At 34.5% G+C, this 21322-nt stretch overlaps 1 protein-coding gene across 14 annotated transcripts in view; it reads right to left on the reverse strand.

The window, feature by feature from the left end:
- Nucleotides 1-21322, reverse strand: part of Btrc (beta-transducin repeat containing E3 ubiquitin protein ligase) — a 209015-nt gene that overhangs the window by 137193 nt on the left and 50500 nt on the right. The gene's annotated exons all lie outside the window — the stretch shown is intronic.

Here is a 21322-nt window from a genome sequence, read left to right on the forward strand (position 1 = left end):
AAAATTGAACAAAGCTTAAGTGACCTGTGGGAAATTATCAAGTGGTTCAACGTATGTATAACTGGTATCCCATAAATAAAAATGAGAAGGGAGTAGGGAAGAAGCAGAAAATACTTTTTTTAAAAAAAAAAATTATCTTTTAGTTGTAGGTGGATACACAATATCTTTATTTCATTTTTATGTGGTGCTGAGGATCGAATCCAGTGCCTCACACATGCTAGGCGAGCGCTGTACCACTGAGCCACAACCCCAGCCCAAGAAAATACCTTTGAAAAATATATATTTCTATTATTTAGAAAATAGTAATAGATAAAACCTATATAAAAACTATGAGAAGTGCTGCAAATATAATTATGTAAGTAAATATTTTAAAACTTTCTCACTGCAAACTTCTTTTAAAAATAATAATTTAAGTAAAAATACTAATGAACTGTGGTGTTCATTTTATATGTAGAAGCAAAATATGATAGCAATAACAAAGAGTAGGAGTAGAAAATAGAAATACAATATATATGAAATGATATATTTCAAGGGAGTATGTGATGAATTAAAGATGCATTTTGGTTTGCAAATCGTATGTCCAATAAGAGTCTAGTATCCAAATGTATCAAGAATTTTTGGCTTGTGGATGTAGCCCACTGGTAAAGCACTTGCCTAGCATTCAGGAGGACCTGGGTTTGAGTCCCAGAAACAAAAAAACACCTGGGTTCTTAGGCCAGGCACGGTTTCCTCAGCCGGTCGTTCCAGCATTCCTAAAGTTGATGTGGAAGGATCACTTGAGTCCAAGAGTACAAAACCAGTCTTAGCAACATAGCAAGATTCTGTCTCAAAAAAAGAAAAAACTTTCTCAGCAACTTTAAAATGGCCAAAGGATTTGAATAGGTATTTCTCTAAAGGGGATATACAAATGATGAATAAACAGATTTAAAAGGGTGCTCAACATCATTAGTCATTAGGAAAATGAAAATCAAAACTACAAGGTACACTTCACACCCACTAGGATAGCAATATATATATTTTTTTTAATTAAAAGCAGAGTCATCCAGTTACTTCAGGAAAGGAGGATACCAGGAAATCCAGATTTATGGAAAGGAGTTTTACATCAAATTACAAAATAAACCCACAAGAGAAAACATCAATTGGCAAGGATGTTGAAAAACTGGAACCTTACTACCTTGCTGGCAGAGTAAAAACTGGTTCAGCAACTGTGGAAAACATTCTAGCAGGTTAAACAGAATTATTATGTGATCACTCCTAGCAATTCTACTCCTAGGTTTATACCCAAAAAAAAAATTGAAAACGGGTTCTCAAATACATGTACACGTAGGGCCACAGCAACATTATTTTAAAAAGCCAGGGCTGGGGTTGTGGCTCGGCGGTAGAGCGCTCGCCTAGCACCCCATAAAAATAAAGGTAGGTAGGTAGGTAAGTAAGTACCACATAAAAGCACCACATAAAAATAAAGTAAGCACCACATAAAAATAAAGGTAGGTAGGTAAGTAAGTAAGTAAGTAAGTAAGTAAATAAATAAATAAATAAATAAATAAATAACCAAAAGATGGAAACAGCCCAAATATTTATCAATAAATGAATGCATTAACAAATATGGTATGTAATAAATGAATTATTATTCAGCCACAAAAAAATGAAGTGCCAATACATGCTACAACACGAATAAACCCCCAAAATATTGTGCTAAATTAAAGACAACAGAAAAAAGGTCACATATGCTTCCATTTATAATCCATATAGACAGAATGTAGATTGGTGATTGCTAGGGGCTGGATGAAGTAAATGGAAATAAACTGCTTAGTGGACAAGAGATTTTATATGGAATGATGGAAATGTTCTGAAACTAGATAGAAGTATTGACTACAGAATATTATGCCTTTATTTTATTCATTTTTATGTGGTGCTGAGGAATTGAACCCAGTGCCTCCCACATGCAAGGAAGCACTCTGCCACTGAGCTACAGCCCCAGCCCAACAACTGCAGAATATTATAAATGTACTAAACACCACAGAACTGTTCACTTTAATTTTGTTATGTGAATTTCACCTTAATATTTAAAAATACATATGGTAATATTTAAAGGAACCAAAACAAAATAAAAATACCTACACTAAGCCAACAAAAAAGATAAAATGGAAAACTAAAACTTAAATAATTCAAAATTAGGCAGAAAAAAAAATTTAAAAAGGAAAAGCCAGTTGGGAAAAAATTAACCATTCCAATAACTACACTAAATATTAATAGTTTAACCTATACTGTCCAAAACAGTAGTCATAGGTGGCTACTGAGCACTTATTCATGAATAGTACCAACTGAGATGTGCTATATCCATAAAATACCCACTGAATTTTGAAAACTTAATATTAAAAAGGTGGAGTACTGGAAAGTGACTCTATGGTAGAGTTCTAATGTTATTATGTGTAAAGCCCTGGGTTTGACTCCCAGCACCACAGTGGAAAAAAATAAAAAAAAGATAAATATATCACTAATAACGTTGTGCTGATTACAAATAACCTACAGTGGATTTAAAAATAAATCATGAAAATTTCACGTTTCTTTGTACTTTTTTGATGTACAAGAAAATTTAAATTTAAAATTATATGGTTAACATCTACAATATTTCTCATGAAAATTTCACATTTCTTTGTACTTTTTTGATGTATAAGAAATTTTAAATTTAAAATTATATGGTTAGCATCTACAATATTTCTACTAGACACTGGAAATCTAAACATTGAAAGAGAGACTGTTATGGGAGACAATCTTTGCTAGATACTCTTGTGAGAGAGGACTAGGATCTAGAAAATAAATAAAGAACTCAAAGAATTTTACTCCAAAAAATTAAATAACCCAATTATTAAGTGGGTGAATTAATTAAACACATAATTCTCAAAAGAAGAAATACAGGGGTTGGGGTTATTGCTCAGAGGTATAGCATTCACCTAGCACATGTGAGGCCCTGGGTTCGATCCTCAGCACCATATAAAAATAAATGAACAAAATAAAGGTATTATGTCCAACTACAAGTAAAAAATAAATATTTAAAAAAAAGAAAGAAAGAAATACAAGGCTTGAGTTGTAGCTCAGTAAGGCAACTGGGATGATCCTCAGCACCACATTTTAATTAATTAATTAAACAAAGGTATTGTGTCCATCTACAACTAAAAATTTTTTTAAAAAGAAGAAATATAAGGGCTGGGGCTGTGGCTCAGTGGTAGAGCACTTGCCTAGTATGTGTGAGGCCCTGGGTTCGATCCCTGGCATCATATACAATAAACAAATAAAAAAAAGATATTGTGTCCATCTACAACTACAAAAATATTTTTTTAAAAAAGAAGATTAAATACAAATGGCCAACAAATATGTGAAAAAAAATGTTCAACATCATTAACAATTATGTTAATGCAATCAAACTACACTGCACTGGGCATGGTGGTGCACACCTGTAAATCCCAGCAACTCAGGAGGCTGAGGTAGGATTATAAGTTCAAAGCCAGCCTTAGGAACTTAGCAAGGCCCCAAGCAACTTATCAAGACCCCATCTCAAAATTTTTTTTAAAAAATTTATTTTAAAGGGCTAGGGAGAAAAAAAAAAGCAGGGGGGGTCTAGGGAGGGCTGGGGATATAGCTTAGTTGGTAGAGTGCTTGCCTAACATGCACAAGGCCTTGGGTTCAATCCCCAGCACCACAAAAAAGGGGGGTAGAGTTAGGGGTCAGTGGTGAAGTACCCCTGGGTTCAATCCCTGGTACAAAAAAAAAGAAAAACCCTACAAGTTTTTAATATTAAGGGATTTCACCTCACACCAGTCAGAATGGCAGCCATCAAGAATATAAATAATAATAAATGCTGGAGAGAATGTAAAGGAAAAAGAACACTTTTTGGGCTGGGGATGTGGCTCAAGCAGTAGCGCGCGTGCGGCCCGGGTTCCATCCTCAGCACCACATACAAACAAAGTGTTGTGTCTGCTGAAAACAAACAAACAAACAAACAAACAAATAAATAAGAACACTTTTTCACTTTTGGTAGAATTGTAAGTTAGTAAAACCACTGTGGAAATAAATATGGAGGTTCCTCAAAAAATTAGGCATAGAACCACCATATGACCTAGATATACCACTCCTTGGTTTTTATCCTGAAGAGTTAAATCGATCATACTACAATGATAGATACATACATACCCTTGTCTGTAGCAGTACAATTCACAACAACCAAACTATGGAAACAGCCTAGGTGTCCATCAATGGATGAATGCATAAAGAAAACATGATATATACACTATGGAGTTTTGTTCAGCCATAAAGAAAAATGAAATTGTCATTTGCAGGAAAATAGTAGAACTAGAGACCATCATGTTAAACTTAATAAGTGAAACCCAGGATAAGAGTCCTATTTTTCTCTCATATGTGTACTTTAGTGAGGAAAAAGGAAAAGAAAGGTGTGTCTAGATTTCATGAAAATCAAAGGGAGATCAGTACAGGAAAGTTATTAAAGGATGAGAGTTGGGGAAGAGGTGGGGGAGCTCTGAGGAATGATATTGACCGAATTATATTGTTATATTGTGTGCATGTACAAACACATTACAACAAATCCCATCATTATGTACAACTGAAATGCACCAACTAAAAAAAAAATGTGAAGAGAACAAAACAGCTAGGAAAAAAAAAAAACAGAAAACATCAAGAATAAAAACAGTAACAAATATTGGAGAGGATGTAAAGAAAAAGGAACACTTTTACACTACTGGTGAGATTCTCAAAAGATATAATAACAATGTATAAAGTTTGAAAAAGATATATCATAAAAGTCATTAAAAAAAACCAAATGACTACTAATATCAAAGTATACTTCTGAGCAAAGCATGTAAATAGCAATAAAGAGGGTTATTTCATAATGATAAAGAGGTCCCTTTATTAAGAACAATAAGAAAAGTATATTGCTAATGATTAAAAAAAAAGGTTCAAAATACAAGAAGCAAAATAGGGGGTAAAATTCAGTGGCAGGGCAAATGTCTAGCATGTTGGAAGTCCTGGGTTGAATTCCCACGTATGAAGAGGGAAAAATAAAGGCAAAGTACATAGAACAAAGGGAAAAAAATACAAAAATCTGCAATCCATAGTGTGAGATTTCAAGGTACCTCTCAGCTACCTCACAAAATAAACAAAAAAATGAACAGCATGATAAATGAACTTGACCTAATGACTTAAACTAGAACACTGTCTCCAAGAACTGCAGCATACAGATTCTTTTCAACCACACTTACTACAAAAGCAGATGGACCAGGAAGCAAGTTCAAAGGAGTGAACCTGCAAAATATGCTATTGACTAGCATAAATCAGTATCAAAAAGATAATGAAAAAGGGTTCTGGTTCCACGTAAGGTGGAGAAAGCACACTGCCTCCTATATTTTCCACTAAATGCAGCTATAAAAAATGGACAAAACATATGAAGCAGCTATTTAAGGACTCTGAAAAGTCAAAACAAAAGTAGCAGGAAGATAGGGATGAATTTGACATAACACTGAAAAATAATAAAATAATAAATATACCTTTCTATTATTCCTCCAATATCCATCAATCTGAACTGCAGCCTGAAACTCAAAAGCAAGTATTAGTATAGGTAAAGAGAGTTCCAGGAAAAAACTAATTCTAGCTCAAGGAGCAAAGAAGGGGTACGAATAGTGGAAATCTCCCATTTTTCTTTTAAGTTTTCTCTGTTCTCTCCAAGCAATCCCTTCATGTAAGTCACAGTATGCACAGAAATCCACAGAAATTTAAAACTCTGAAGGGTAAGAAAAACTTCCTCTTTGGTCAGAGGGGCTGTGATCCTAAAAGGGAAAATGAAACCTCATTATTTCTCCTACTCCCACATCCTCTCATCATTTATCCCCAGATGCAACTTTCTGTCTGAAGTACTGAGGCCCAGAGAACCAAACAGTACTGGGAGATCTTGGAGAAGATGAAGCCAGAAAAGTAACTCCATAAAGTGATTAAGGAAGTCCTATGCTTACCCACAAGCTGCACAGGGGTAGATGTCAAGACAGACTAATATCCATATCCCAGGTTGACTACTATGTGGCACACACATGGAATAGATTTCAGTGGCACTTCAAAGGCTTTCAAAATGGGATAAACACAGAAATCAAACTTCTACAGAGGGAGTGAACATTTGTTCACTGGCATGTCTAAGGCTCTGGTTCAATCCCCAGCACAAACGGGGGTTGGGGGGGGGGGACACCTACAGAATGCTGTCTGACTTTAGAAGTTGAGCCTAACTATGTTGAATACCTGATAAATCAAAACCAAACATTTTTATTGGATTTAAACAAAACTCAGAGATTTATAATATTAAAAGTGTTGAGGATACAAACCCCAAAATGGTTTGCATACCAAAAAAGGGGGAAATTTCAACTGGCCTCAACAGATGCCAATATCAAAATGATGTAGATGTTAGAATTAACAGCTAGAATAAAAAGATTCCAATAACTAAGGGCAAACACTCTTGAGAGAAAAAAGTATCAGCAAAGAAACAACAGATTAAAGCAGCAGCAATGAAAATGTAAGAAAACTGAATAAAAACTCACTGAATGGGCTTGGGCTCCACAGCAGCAGAAGGGAGATTACAAAACAATATTCCTTATGATCATACAGGCAAAAATTCACAAAAAGCTGGCAAATAAAATCCAGCAATATACGAAAAGGATCATATACCACAAAGTAGTCAGATTTATTCTCAGAAGGTAAGGGTGGTTGTATTGAGTCCTATAGATATTCTAATGCCTGGCTCTGGGTCCTTGGGGGGCCTAAATGTACATCTTCCCTTTTAGTTCCATGAGTTCTGTACCCTTAAATTAGTTGCCCCTTCTTGTTGAAAGAGGAAAAGAGACAATCTGTTACTTAAAATCAAAATTAACTGATAAACTTAGAAATATATTTTCAAAATGAGTATTATCCCCAGAGTAGATATGATGGAAGCCAGTTATTCCAACAATGCCATTAATGCTTGAAAAAAAATTTTAATCTAGGCCTTCCAAAATGAAACCCGACTGACTTCATGAATACTAAATGAGTCCCTTTCTTTAAAAATCAGATTAAAATCTAGTAGAAAAACAAAGAGACTTAAAGGTTTAGCTACCACATGTCAACATTTATAAACATTACAAAACACTAGACAAATTAAGATTAAAATGTAAAATATTACTAGTTTGATATTATTGTTATACCATACAAACTCATATACTGCTCTTAAAAACTTCTGGAAGCCCACCGTTGCATACATAGTAAAAGTATTCAAAAAATTTTTGGTGAAATAAACTGTTGAATCGTCATAACTGAGAGAAAGTGCAACACTAATCCAGGAATGAGACTTGTCCTCAAATCAATTGTATGACCTTGAGCAGTTTACTTAATTTCTATGCACCTAAGCTTCTTCACTAGTAAAATAGATTTAAATCTTTCTAATAATAACTTACAGCAATGAAATTTCACAGTTCCATGATTTAAGTCTTTCTCCAATATTCAGAATATAGATTTTTCAAATAGGAATTATTAATTTCACCACAAAACTTTTACTGAAGGGGTGGAAATCCCTTTAAATGAGGGCAAGGGTAGGGAGGAGCTTGTTTAGTTCAGTTAAAATTCAAACTTGGTTGCCTTCTAAAATAAATTTTATTCATTATTATTTATTAAGTATGCAATTAGTCAAATATAACAGTCTGATAAGCTAGAATTTTGAACAAACAAATGCTTTAAAATTCTAATAACTATGCATAAGCCGTAAATTATTCTTACTTGAATTTCTACTGCTGTGTAGAGCAGGGTTACTAAGTACATAATTACATAAGAGAGCCACCCAACTTCCAAAGGAGCCATTCCAGTGAATTGTGTAAATAATATGCTTTAAAAAAACATAACCTCCTCACATATGAATTTAGATTTACCAGATATGGAGGAGCTGTGTACCTGTGAGACCAGAATACTCTTTAAAAGGCCTTCCTAATTATGAACTTACCAGAGAGACTAGAAGGACCCAAAGCAAATTAATACACAGACTCTTTTTCATAACCTCTAAAACAAACATTCTTACTATTTACTTCAGTACAGAAAACAAAAGATCTTAAAAGTCATTGGCATGAGAACTCCAGAATACAACACAATTTTTCTAACATTAGTGTTGGTGGTCTTCTTGATTACTAAATACTTGTGTTTTATTTGTCTTTAGTTTGTATCAATAAATAAGTTGTAAATATCTGGTTTATGGCTAATTTTACTGTAAGACTCCTGAATTTTAAAGAATAAAATAGGAACAAATTTTGAAGTCACACAAAATATTCATCATTACTAGGCAACATAGTAATGCCTAGAGGATACATATTTTTTGTAACATGTCATTTTTAATACTCATGTCCAGGAAACCACCAACTTAGTAAACAAATTTATGCATACATCCAGGTGGTATTTTATTTTCCCCATAACAGAATAAAAAGTATGTTCACTTACACTTTCTTTGCTGCACTATTAAAAATATCTGATGTTAAGTAAAGAAAATTCCTATATTTTTGAAGTGTTCATTTTCTCAGTAACAGTAAAATTTCAATTATCTCAGATTAGGTTTTAAAAACTCATTCACCTATACTGGTACTTAAAGACTTTTTAAATTATGCCATCAAAAAATTATTTGGTTATACTGGAGTTTCAGTGTATTAAATTCAAGTCAAATCTCATTATGATAAACTTCAAGGACTGCCCAAAATCTTTTATTGCCCTAGAATTTATTGAAATTAAATATCATTTGAAATAACTATGCCGCCAGCTGAGGCCTTGGAATCATGGGATTACACAACAATTTTTGATGATGTAAAATTGGCCTATACACAAATTTCAAATGATCACAGTGCTCATTGGGAGGATTAAGCTTTATGTATTCTGAGACATGGAGGATGGGAAGAAGAGAAAAGATAAGGGAAAAGAAGATGAGGGAAAAACAGAAAAGAAAACTTGATTTTAACTAGAAGAGTAAATAGAAGTTGAAACAGTCTTTCATTCTGGTGAAAGGCATTTCCAACACTGATCAGATACCACCAACAATCACCCCCACAACCTTACCCCACACCCCAGTGCCCTGTTTACACAAACCACCAACAATCACCCCCACAACCTTACCCCACACCCCAGTGCCCTGTTTACACATTTATTCACAGCAGTGCTGTGACTCAACAAAGCCTGGTGTTATGTTAATAACCCACATATTAAAGCCAGACTGGGCTACCAGGAGAGATCAGAGGTTACTTCCCTTACTTCCAAGGCAAAGAAAGTAAAAGAAGCTATAGAATAAAAACCTTTGCTAGGCAGAAAAGACAAACCCTCACAACTATACTTAAACATCATCCTTTTCTACAGATGCAATGACAAATGAGTTCAAAAGGGAGTTATCTGAAGCTTTCTTCTTAAGGGGAAAGAAAAAACTACATTCCTGAAAGGATCCCCAGATATCAAATGGTATTTCAATGGCTGCAAACCAAGTCTTTCAGTCCTCTTGGGTACTCCTTAATTTAACTTTTTATGTAGGAGCAAAGAAAGGAAAATTACTTACTCATTAGAAAGAGAATAAATGCCTACATAAATAAATGCAATCATTTTACATCTGATTTCCTGGGCACTACAAACCAGCAGAGGAAAGAAACTCGCTTTTCAGCAGTGTGTTTATTTCACTATTTGCAAATCTCTGACTGATTGGCAGCTACAATATATGAAATAAATAACCATTTCAAAGACCAAGTGTCATGTTCCCTGGTAAGTAACAAAAATGAACATTATCTACCCTCCCCATCCGGTTTATGGAATTTAGCAGGAGAATAGATTTATTGGCTATTTGATTGCTTGATATGTTGTGAGGACATTTTCTGTGATGGTGTGGTTATTACTGAGGTTAGAGAAGAAATTCTCCTTTCTCTCAGGACATTAGTATTAAGAGTTACATATTCACAAGAAGGATCCAAAATGAATATTTCTGAAACAAGTGAAATGTGACAAGAAATTGTGAAATGGGGAGTGATGAGTACACCTAATAATTTTTCTTCTTCCAGGAAAATAAAGAACCTGATCTTCCAAACCAATTTGTCATAAGCCAGGATACAAACTAGTAAATCTTAAACGTACAACCTAATGATACTGCTCACTTTTAGTCACCAATCTAAAAATCAGCACATCAGATTTTAATGTAAAACATAGTTACAGATTTATAAACAAGCTTTAAAAAATCTGTTGCAAGATAAGTTAGAAGAGAGATTCAAATCCATGCATCTTTACATCCCAATGGTGCTACAATACCTAGGCATGATGGAATATAGGATAGGTACTTACCGTCAGAGCTTTCATTTCCCAAACTCCTTTACACAATATTAGATAACCAGTTAACGGATTCTTTGAAATGTTACTTTGCCTGGTATCTGAACCATTAAATAGACTAATAACACTTGTGACCTAAGTCATGAGTCATATATGACCATTAAATGATAGCAAAGAAAAATGAGCTTTTCAAAATCCTTAAAAGAAAGATAGACATCACTAGCTCTCTCTTCTTCCATATTTTTCTGTTTTGTTGTGGTGGTGGTGGTGGTGGTACTAGGAACTGAACCAGAGCTTTGTGCATGCTAGGCAAGTGATCTATCTCTGAGCTACACCACCAGCCTCTCTCTCAGTCTTAAAAAGAGTTTCTTCCCCTAAATCTGTACATAAAAGGGCAGATTTTGATTAGCCAGGAAAAACTAAGCAATGTTTAAAATAAAGAGGCTATTTATGAAAGTCAACTTATATATAAGCAAAATCAGCATTAATACTTGGGACTCTAAAAATATTCCAGATTACCTAAAATACTGTTCTTATAGTCAGTCAATATTATTTCTCATAACTGACTTACATTCACATCAGTTTTCAGCTACAAGAAGAATATCAAATAAAATATTAAAAAAAAAAGTATAAATACAAAATGTTTATTTAAAGGATAAGAGATAATAGTATTAGTGTAAGTAGTTCATGCTCAGGTAATGTTCAACTATTTACAATTAAATGTGGATGGAAAATATGGGGATTTCGACATGAATTTTTAAGATAAAAACCTTCAGTATCATGGATATTTATAGCATGTATCCAGTCTTGCAGAACTCCATCTTCTTCCACCTCATTTGTAATATAAACTGCTCCTAAACCACTTCAATACATGGTTACTGGGAAACTTCTCTTACACAGTACCTACCAGGCAGTGGATCAATACTCTTAATAGAAAGATGCTGTTTCCATTACCACAAAAACCTGTGCAAGCAGCCAGCTGCTGAACAAAAATCACAGTTTTCATCAGGCCTATTCCTAACATGTCTCCACTCCTTTCGGATGGAACATTTTGCTTGGATGGGCAAGTAGAAGATGCTTGGGTGGCATTTAAAATAACAAGGGCTGAGATTGTGGCTCAGAGGTAGAGCGCAGAGCGCTCTCCCAGCATGCTTGAGGTACTGGGGTCAATCCTCAACACCACATTAAAAAAATAATAAAGATATTGTGTCCACCTATAACTAAAAAATAATAAATATTTTAAAAAGTAACAATTAAGAAGCTTTAATTACAGAAAAAGTTTTAAAGATAGAGCTAAAATAAATTTCTTTACACCTACAGGATGCTTATCATTTACCATCAAAGCCATCTGCTCATATGCGATCATAATGCTATACTTGATGCTTTATAAGCTGCCATGACATTAAATGTTTGTCACAGTTACACACTTAAAAGACTAAAATGCTACACCAAGAGAGTATGAAAAAGAATGAAAATTAAGCATTGGCGGAGAAATGGAGGAAAGATGAAAGGAGAGAGGAGACAAGGAAAACACTACCTTTTTTTAAAAGTCATTTTTAAGAAATAAAATTTTATAACATTGTGTTATTTCTAAATTTGCTACAAAAAATATTCAAAAATAGAGCATTTTCATGTAGTTATTAAATTTATCTTTTGCATCATTATGACTGAGACAACAAAATAGAGTTGAAAAATAATTAAAAAGGATGGAGATCTGCCTATACACAGTGGTACTAGCAATCTGTGGTACCAGAGGGATTGAACTTTTCTCTAAAACCAATTCTCCATGTCTTTTCTTACACTATTTCTTTTCAATGGACTAAAGCTGCAATACATCCTATCTAGACTAGCTTTAATCATTTTCACAACTATGGTTGCTATGACAACAGGATGCAGTTTATCTGTGCTGTTTTCATTTTCCCTATTTGAGTTGCCATAGCAACACAATCATTCTGCTTTTTTTTTCCAATATAAAACAATTTTATTTTAGGGCTGTATTATTAAGGACACTGGATTTCCCCATGAAGAAAACAAATAGCACAGTTTATAAAAGAGTTTTAATTAAATATATAATAACTAGTTTTAAGATCTTTTGGGGGAAAAGTTACTTTCACAAGGACTTTCATCAAACACAAACACTGACGAATCCTGAAATCTGCTGAAATATAAAGACTGTTTTACCATTAGTAGTGACTGATTTTTGTACAGACTTTGACAAGCAAAAGATAGCAATACCATCATGATTATGACCTGTGGGAAAGTGTCTGTTAATACCTGACCCAAGTAGAACAATCAAGAATAAAGACAGTTCTATTCTACTTACTTCGCTGTAGTAATTCAACATTACTTGTACCAAAATAGAGCTGTGGGCTTTATACTAGCTAAGCTCCAATTTAAAATATACCATGTATTCAAGGATTTTTGTGATAGAATTCTGCACAAATTCATCAAGTTCAAATACACTTACAGCATAAAAATTTATTTATAAAAATTCACATTCATGGAAAAGATTAAAGAAAATCAATTATTGCTTAAAATTATTAAAGTATTTTGATAACTGCATCACCATATCCATTACTAGGACTATTATGTTGGGGCACGTGAGCATAGAAAGTGCTTTTTAAAGAGCTCTCAAACAGTCATGAATACACATATACACATACTTATGTAAATATTAATATATTTAAGGAAAAAATATGTAAATGTTGCTAATTTTTCCATTAGTTCCCTACAGGCATATAAAAGATTATTTACAATACTGTAGTATTTTTACAGGATAAAACTAATTTTCACAAATTAATGTAACAAGACCTATTTTAATTTTAATCACATCTGAGATAATTTTGTAGTGTGGGGTGAATTGTAAAATATAATTTAAATAAACTTGAGACTCAAAAACAAATTTAAGGGGGCTGGGGATGTGGCTCAAGTGGTAGCACGCTCGCCTGGCATGCATGCAGCCCGGGTTCAATCCTCAACACCACATAAACAAAGATGTTGTGTCTGCCGAAAACTAAAAAATAAATATTAAAATTCTCTCTCTCTCTAAAAAAATAAAACCAAACAAATTTAAGGTCTTTCATAACAATAATTTTCTTAAGTTCCTTTATTAAAGGAAAAAACAGCACTGCTATTTCAAATTTGGAAATAACATTTAAATAGTTTGTATTTTAGCCATTTTTTTTTCTTTTTAAGAGAAAGGTTTAACCCAGCTACTTGATCAAGACCTTTTCTTTTCTTTTTTTTTTTTTTTTTTGAGAGAGAGAGAGAATTTTTTTTAATATTTATTTTTTAGTTCTCGGACACAACATCTTTGTTGGTATGTGGTGCTGAGGATCGAACCCAGGCCGTTCGAATGCCAGAAGAGCATGCTACCACTTGAGCCACATCCCCAGCCCGATCAAGACCTTTTCTGTCCTTAGCCAGACACCATGGTACATACTTGTAATCTTAGCTTCTGGGGAAGCAGGAGAATTGCAAATTCAAAGCCAGCCTGGGCAAGTTAAAGAAAACCTGCCTCAAGAAAAAAGAGGAAAGGGAATTGCAGTGGTAGATATAGTGGTAGAACACTTGTCTAGAATGCAGGTGGCCCTGAATTCAACCCCAAATACTGCAAAAATAAATAAACAAATCAACAAACAGGATTTTTCTTTAGTATCTTATCTATTTTCCAGAAAACGCAAAACTTTAATATAATATCAAAAATGAGCAGCTCCAACAAGAGGGAGGTTATATTAGAGGTAACAAGAGAAGGTCATAGCAGCAAAGCTGTGTGTAAACAAAAGGTAAGAGATAGCAAAGACAAAATAAATTCTAATGCTAGTTAGACCCTCGTGTGAAAATTAATTGAACTGAATAATACAAAGCACTTCTCTCTCCAACCTGCTTCAAACCCCCACTTTGTGAGGCCTAGACTTCCCTAACAAACACTACTTTGCAATGATATCTAAATAGCTGAAGCCAACTATAAGCAAGATGATGTAGTTGTATTATAATGCAGTAAGGTGAATTTAGGTGCTAATGCTTTTGGAGTCACACAGGCAGGATGTTTGTGGTGCACTATAAAAGGATCAGTAAATTACTTGTGCATGTATGTCCCAGTATTCTCTCTAACTTATATGACTCATCCAGAACATTCCTTTAAAAACAGCCTCTGGCCAAATCTCCAGGGTTTCTGTGTTGAGTGGGCATGCATTCCTATCTGTGCTATATCTGTTACACCTGCTGGAACTCACTGGTCAAATTGTTATTCCTATCCTGATCTGACATGTCTGACCATGTACTCCATAGAAAATTACAGTCTTTGAGGACAATCACCTAATACTCTTCTCAAGAATGAGTTATGCCCTGTCCACACTGGTAAGAATTTTAACCTTTTCTCTCTCTGGGTTAGGGGCTTCTTTGTTTCTCCCTTCTGCTCCTAGAGTAGAGGTAGTCTTTGGTTTTACTCACAGCTGGTCAGTCTGACTCTGTATTTTGTGGCAGGGGGAAAGTAGAAGAAATCTCCTTTTCTGGGGGGGGTACTAGGGACTGAACTCAGAGGCACTCGACCACTGAGCCACATCTCTAGCCCTATTTTGTGTTTTATTTAGAGACAGGGTCTCACTGAGTTGTTTAGGGCCTTGATTTTGCTGAGGCTAGCTTTGAACTCGGCAATCCTCCAGCCTCAGCCTCAGCCTCCAGGGCTTCTGGGATTACAGGAATGTGCCACCACGCCCATCCTTTTTTTCTTAAACACTATATAATTATCTCTTAAAATATCCAATTTCAAAGATTTTTATTTAAAAATAACTGTATTGACCAGAAGGATGAAAAAGTTATAATCCATTTAAGTATGATGTGTCAAAATGCATTCTACTGCCATGTATAACTAATTAAAACAAATAATTTTTTTAATTTTAAAAAATAACTTGCTACTCAAATCATTCCAAATTGAAATAATGCATTATTATAGAAAGAAAGAAAGAAAATAGGTAAGTTAATAAGTAGTATCACATGCCTGTAACCCCAGCTGCTTAGGAGGCAGAGGCAGAAGATTGTGAAGTCCAAGACCGGTCTCTACAAACTTAGTTTAATCCTGTCTCAAAAAATAAATAAATAAAAAAGAATTGGGAGATGTAGCTCAGTGGTAGAAAATTTTCCCAGCATGTGTGAGGCCCTAGGTTTAATCTGCAATACCAAACATATGCGGGTAAGTGTACGTACACACACACACACACACACACACACACACACACACACACACACACACACACACACGCCAAGAACTCTGCATTATTCTGGCTATGCTTGTTCAAAGGATAAAGGATTAATTTTCTAATTTAAGGATCTTTTAAGGATACATGAAATTTGAAAAGAAACTGAGAAAACAAAAACGAACTCAACTCTGCAACAAAGATGTATCCCTTAATATATAGACCAGTTGGTTTCCAAAGTAGGTTATGCATATGCCAGGAGGCAGACAAGATAATCCTTTGGGGCATAGGGAGGAAAATATTAGAACTACAATCCCAGTGACTCCGGAGGCTGAGGCAGGAAGATTGCAAGTTTAAAGCCAACCCAGCAATTTAGCAAGGCCCTTGCTAACTTAGCAAGACTTGTCTCAAAAAAGAAATAAGAAGGGCTGGGGATGTGGCTCAGCAGTTAATTGCCCCTTGGTTCAATCCCCAGTACAAAAAGAAAAAAGAAAAAAGAAAGAAACTTTCAAATTAAGTTTGTAGCTAAAAAAAAATTTTTCATCTTTTCTAATGTTTATTATGTAGATTGAATTAGGTAAAAGGTCACATAAGAACTAAATTCAAACAGAGGGCTGGGAATTCTGCAACACAATGGGATAGGCATTGGTGCCCTCCTTCATTCATTCTTTTTCTATTGCAAAACCTACAGTGTACCCAGGATTTAGCCAGGTATTTTGGCACATGCCTGTAATCCCAGCAACTCAGGAGGCTGAAGTAGGAGAACTCAAAGTTTGAGGCCAGCCTCAGCAACTTGGTGAAATCCTATCACAAAACAGAAAATTAAAGGGGCTAGGGATGTAACTCAGTGGTAGAGCATCCCTGGGTCCAATCCCCAATATCACCCCCCCCCAAAAAAAGAATACTATTTAGTTTAAAAATAAAATGTCAACTGATGACCCTTCTTAATTTCTCTGCACAAGCCCCCATTTGTTATTGTAAACAGTAAAAGCAATATTGAACTAACCATCAGTGAAAAAAATGGGCCAAAAAAAAGTGTCAGTACAACCATTTGGGCATGATTTAAACATGTGTTTATGTTTACCCTAAGTGTAAATACTATGCCTTAATATAGTAGTAGCTAATCATGGCAAGGCATGAATAAAATTTCAAATTTGTAAATTAATAAAATATTTAGGATGGGTACTTGAAATATTTTCTGAAGGGTTAAGAGGCTATTGTTCTAGACAGCAAGTTTCTGGGATTTATATTTTAAAGCATTTAGCATGACAACATTGCTATTTTTATAGAGTCTGAATAAACTCAAACTAATACCTGATAAAACAGAAGTAGGGTCTGGGGTTGTAGCTCAGCAGTAGAGTGCTTGCCTAGCATGTACAAGGTGTTGGGTTCAGTCCTCAGCATCACATAAAAATAAATAAATAAAATAAAGGTATTGCATCCAACTACAATTAAAAAAAAAAGAAAAAAAGAAGCACTTTGTGAAGTTCGAACTAAGAAAGCTTAAACCATGCTAAGAAATAAGGACAATTTTCCTTTTCGAATTTACATGATGATTGACTCAGGACAATTTATTAACCTAAAATGAAGAAACAAAGAACTCTACATGCAGATAGTACTATGCTGAATTTATTTTTTTGGTACCGGGTATTGAACACAGGGGCACTTAACCACTGAGCCACATGCCCATCCCTTTTCTGTATTTTATTTTAGGCAGGGTCTCACTGAGTTGCTTAGGGCCTTAATAAATTGCTGAGGCTGGCTTTGAACCTTCAATTTTCCTGCCTCAGCCTCCGAGTTGCTGGGATTACAGGCATGCACCACTACACCTGGCTTAATACTATATTTTAGATAAACTCCATTTAGCTTGTAAATTAAGTCTCTAGTTCTAAGGATGACCAGATATATTCTGAAGTAGTAAATTTCAAAAAAATAGTTTTCCCACCTGAATATATTTCTTTTTGAGAATCATTTTTCTGATTCAAAAATATGTTAAGAGCTTCAAATTATACTATTTTCTCTGCCTAATATAACTCCTTAAATATTATAGTAGTTGAATCACAGAAGGAGCAGTAATTACCATATAGGATAAACAATAATCTACATAAATTGTTTTAAAAGACAAATCAAATTTCATGCCATACCAAGAAATCCTGGTTATATCCAAACTACTTTCAGGACAAGTTCTTTTAGCAATGTTCTTATAAAAATCAAGAGTAAAACTTCTAAAAATGATAGAGAACCATTTATATTTACCTCTATCCTACAATCATCAAAATACATATCTGAGCCAGGCACAGAGATATACACTGTAATCCCAGCGACTTGGGAGGATGAGGCAGGAGGGTTGCAAGTTTGAGGTCAGCATCAACAACTTAGTGAAACTCTGTCTCAAAATAAAAAAGTAAACATGTCTAAGGGTGCAGCTCAGTGGTAGAGCACCCCTGGATTCAATCCCTAGTACCAAAAATAAAAATAAATACATATTTGAGGGACTAAAGGTATATACTCAATGGTATAGTGCTTGCCTAAGCATGTTCAAGGCCCTGGTTTAATGCCCAGAGCCACCAAGAAAAAAAAAAAAAAAAAAAATTCAATTGCCCACAAGACCTAAAAAACATATAATTAATCTGTTTCAACTGACATGACCCCTTAGACAGTAATTTAAAGCCACTTGGGACAGAAAAATTAGAAAAAAATGCTAGACAATTGCTTAAAAAAAAAATCATATGGGGCTGGGGTTATAGCTCAGTGGTACAGCACTTGCCTAGCATGTGTGAGGTACTGGGTTCAATTCTCAGCACTGCATATAAGTAAATAAATAAATAATAAAAAAATATTTATCATATAGAGGAAGGTGAAGTAGCATGTTCCTGTAATCCCAGCTACTCAAAAGTCTTGAGGCAGGAGGATCTGGACAACTTAATAAGACCCTGTCTCAAAATTTATTTTTTTTTTTTTTAGAGAGAGAGAGAGAGAGAGAGAGAATTTTTTTAATATTTATTTTTTTAGTTAACAGCGGACACTACATCTTTGTTTGTATGTGGTGCTGAGGATCAAACCCGGGCCACACGCATGCCAGGCGAGCGCGCTACCACTTGAGCCACATCCCCAGCCCCTGTCTCAAAATTTTAAAAAATAATAATAAGGGCTAGGTATGTAACTCAGTGTAGAGAGCCTCTGGTTTCAATACACAGTACTGGAAAAAAAAATTATATGGGACATCAAAATGATAAACACTATTGTTTGATTTACTCCCTACAATGACTTCAAATGGAAAAATAGGCAGTTTATCATTAGATTCCATTTTATAAAAAGAGAAACTAGGAAATACTTGCTTTTCATTTTATAAAAAAAGAAACAAGTATTTGCTGCCTACCATGTGTCTTGCACTAGGCTATAATAGAGGGGAAAATAGACAAAACTTTATCTTCAAGGAGTTTATTTTCAAGTAGAAATAACAAAGTTAAAGTGCTGATACAAAGTATAAGGAATAGGGCCAAACAAAACAAAACCAAACCAAACTCCAGGATCAGAGAAAACACCAAATGAAAAAGCCTTACAATGGTTTTGCAAGAGTTCTGCAAAAGTCCCTTTTTTTTTTTTTTTTTTTTTTTTTTTTGATACTGAGGATTCAACTCGACACTGAGCCACATCTCCAGCTCTATTTTGTATTTTATTTAGAGACAGGGTCTCTCTGAGTTGCTTAGGCCTTGCTAAATTGCTGAGGCTGGCTTTGAACTCACAATCTTCCTGACTCAGCCTCCCAAGCCGAGCATCACTGCACCTGGATATATCTGCTCATTTTTAAGAGTACTTCATTACACTTTTTACTGATATCTTGTATGAACTGTGGCACATGGGATTTAGAAGATAAAATTCTAACCAGGTCTTTTGGTCAAAGTGTAATACTGATCTAAAATTTAAAAATTTAAAAAAAATACTCTTTCTTGAATGAGCTAACAAGATGGATGGCATTCTCAGTGTTGATACCTTAAGAGAATGCAGAAAAAGAGAAAATGATAAATGTTTCCCAGGTCTCCCAGAACTGCAAAGTATAAATAACTGAACATGCTGACAGTGTTTAAGGTTGACCTTGATAGAAGAGTTTATTTCAAATGCTCCTAGATGTAAAGTGCACTCACTAGGGTAAATTGACCTTGCTAGACATTTGCTTGGTATTTCTTTAATAAAGCTGATGGAAGTAGAAAGATCCTAGAAATATCAGTAGGCTAGTAATCAAAGATTTAAGTATATCTATCCACATATTTCTGACAAGTAAAATTCCATCATCACAGACAGGGATAAACTGTGGCTGTTTGCCTTAGTAGCTAAGGGGAATGAGAATATTAAGAAAAGGAAGTTCCAGGAGGAGGTTTTTTTTTGTCTTTTTGTTTTGTTTGGTTTGGTTTGGTTTTGTATGTTTTTTTGTAATAACCACCAGCCAAATCATTTCTCTCTACATTTTCCCTGACACTGCAAAACAACATAACTCAACATTTCATTAGCTTCTCAAAATCACATTTTACGATGAAGCTGAGACACTTAATAAAAGGGGCTGGAGTTGTGGTTCAATGGTGGGGTAGTTGCCTAGCATGTGTGAGGCGCTGGGTTTGATTCTCAGCACCACATATAAAAAATAAATAAATAAAGATCCATCAATAACTAATAAATTTTTTTTTAAAAAATCACAACTAGTTATGCCGAAATGATAATTATCAATACCAACGCCTTTAAAAAAATAATAATTCATGCAACAACCAAAAAATAAGGCTAGTGTGTACAAAATGTATGCTCATGTGCATGACTGGGGAAAGGATCTTCTAGCATACAAAAGACTTCAGGGAGGTCCATGATCAAATAAAGGTTAAAAAAAGCCTTGAATTAGATGATTCCAACAAATTCTTAAAACCTGTGATTCCTCATGCCTATCTGGTGATATTTTAGATAAGAAGGCTAATAAATGACATACTTAAGGAAATGGTGTATACTTTGTTTCCTCCTAATTAATTGCATTTACTCTTAATCCAAACTCAATAAAATCAGTTTCACTTAAAATAAAAAAACTTTAGGAGCTGAGTGTGTAGGTAAGTGGTAGAGCAAGACCTTGGTTTTGATTCCCAGCATCAAAATAAATAAATATATAAACACTCTGGTTTCAGTTAAGCAATCAAAATTCAATATTGACCTCTAATTTCAAATCTTCTGTATCTTGTCCTAGGATTATTTCCTCACTTTTTAAAGCCTCTCTAAATACTGAATTTTTGGAAGGAAAGGGTTTGAACCTCAGGGCCTCAGGCATGCTAGACAAGTGCTCTATCACTGAGCTAAAGTATCCCCCCAGTCCTTTATATACTCAAATTTTAACTATATTTAATTTCTCAATAAATCTCTTCTTGAGATCTTTTCCACAAGGAACAACTCTTTCTAGATCCCGAGTACATTTTCAAATCAATTGAAAACAAGATCTTTCTTTCCTAATGCTAATTAATTGGGGCTATTAGTACATTCATCAATCCCTGAGCCTTTGGGGAAAAAAACAATTAGTCAAATTCTAGTCTGGCCAAAATTTGGTTAGTGATTCCCACCCCCAGCTCATAAATACATATTTAAAACACACACAAACACACACACACACACACACACACACACACACACACAAAACTTACTAATGAGAATTGTAATTTACACCAACTACTCATAAGAAATTATAGTTCTGCTGACTGGCAAGTAATTTGCAAAGGCAGATCAGTTTAGCTACATAAAATAAA

The sequence above is a fragment of the Ictidomys tridecemlineatus genome, chromosome 1 (assembly GCF_052094955.1).
Source record: "Ictidomys tridecemlineatus isolate mIctTri1 chromosome 1, mIctTri1.hap1, whole genome shotgun sequence".
NCBI classification, from domain to species: domain Eukaryota; kingdom Metazoa; phylum Chordata; class Mammalia; order Rodentia; family Sciuridae; genus Ictidomys; species Ictidomys tridecemlineatus.